The sequence below is a fragment of the Propithecus coquereli genome, unplaced genomic scaffold (genome assembly GCF_000956105.1).
Source record: "Propithecus coquereli isolate 6110/MARCELLA unplaced genomic scaffold, Pcoq_1.0 Scaffold62, whole genome shotgun sequence".
Classification (NCBI taxonomy): Eukaryota; Metazoa; Chordata; class Mammalia; order Primates; family Indriidae; genus Propithecus; species Propithecus coquereli.
Window position 1 is genome coordinate 104,893 of NW_012152174.1, and position 1,758 is coordinate 106,650.

General features: G+C 30.7%; 1 protein-coding gene across 1 annotated transcript in view; it reads left to right on the plus strand.

Moving 5' to 3' along the window:
- The window catches only part of WDR36 (WD repeat domain 36), a 45,840-nt gene that overhangs the window by 22,096 nt on the left and 21,986 nt on the right, over positions 1-1,758 (plus strand). The window lies entirely within an intron of this gene.

Sequence of the window (1,758 nt, forward strand, 5' to 3'; positions counted from 1 at the left end):
CTTAAAGCTTGTAACCTTGCTGAACTTAGTTCTAATAGTTTTATAGTGAATGCCTCTGCTTTTGAAAGTGCTTATTAAAAGTATAAGTCAACATTTGACCCTATTTTGCACAAACTATTTTGTAAGTATGTATGCTCCATTCTCCATAGTGTGAAAATCTAGTCTTAAGCTTTTATATAATTTTATAAACCATGAAGATTCTATCTTAAGCTTCTTTAGGGAAGTTTACCTGCACAGTTTTGAGTAATGGTTGTAGTAACAGTAGTAATTAACAACTAACATTTTGTGTGTGCTTATTTTGTTCAGGCTCTCTGCCTAGCATGTATTATTTCATATTATCTTCACAATAACCCTATGGATGATAAAACTGAGGCTTAATGTAATGAGCAACATGCCTAAGATCAATAAAGCTAGTAAGTGGCAAAGCTGGGATTTGAAACTAAGACAATTCATTCTAGAATCTCCATTCTTAACTCGTATCCTATAGAGATCACTCATAGAACATTTAGTATATGTATATACAGTGATACTTAATGAGTGCCGAGTCATTTGTCTGACAATCTCAGCTACCTGGAATAAAACCAGTAACCAATAAATAATAAAAATAATTATTAGAAAGCCCATGCACTAAAGTACAATTTTGTTACTCAAAAGATAACCCTCAACAGTTCGTTTTTGCTTTGCTTGTGCTATCTTAGATAATGCATTAGAATGAATAAGAAGAAGAGATTGACAAAAGCAGACCCTCTAACAACAATAAATCCTGTTAAAAAACATATAGCAGGGCCATGAGTGTCCTATATTATTTGTAGATTATAGCATAGTATCTCCATTAGTTCCTGAGGGCATAACTATGCAACATAGCAGAAACATTTGAGTTATTCAAAATAAATAAGATGTTTGTGTTCCATTTAGAAAGATAGAATGCTTTTTAAGCATAATGCCTAATTTGCTGTCTAAAATACCTTATTTTTTAAAAATATAAGCTTTAATTATCGAGAAAAATATATGTACATGAGACATACTTTTGTAATGCTATGCAAATATGTCTTGACTGTGATAGTGATATATCAGTTTTATGTTGCTTTGCACAGTTAAATAAACCTCAGTTATGTATTTTCTATTTAGTTCTTAGAAGTTACCCATTTAGGCAAAAATTTGACAATCTTTTGAATTATCTCTTGGGTGGATGACATCAGCTTTACACACATTGACAATCAGTGACTTCCCTGGCCATGATCCAATATGCAGCCATTCTCATGTTTTCAACATAGAAAAAAGATATCTTGTTGATACTTAAGTGTTAAAATGAGTTTATTTTGCAGAAACTGCTTATAAACCAAATGTTTTCTATACATTGTCTTATGTATCTCCTCCTCAATATGTCATAATTAAAATATTTTGGGCTTTTGCTTAGACATTCTAACTAATGGTATGTTTTCAGTTTGATGTCAGCTGTGGATGCAATTTTTGAAAGGGAAGGTAAAGATAAATTAGGCAAGGGAATGCTTTGACTTTTAGCCCTATTATTAATAAATTAAAATTTGTAGGCCAGCCCCGTATACAATTCTCCTGGCTTTGTAAATTTTAATTGAGTTAACCTTAGTTATGTTTCCTTGTCTTAGATAATAAATCTTGAAGAATGGAGAGAGAATTAAGTACATATTTCTTATACACTCAAATATAATTACATTATGTTTAAGAAAACTAATGAAGCAATTCATTTATCATGGTTTTTTTTATTAAAAAAAGTAATAG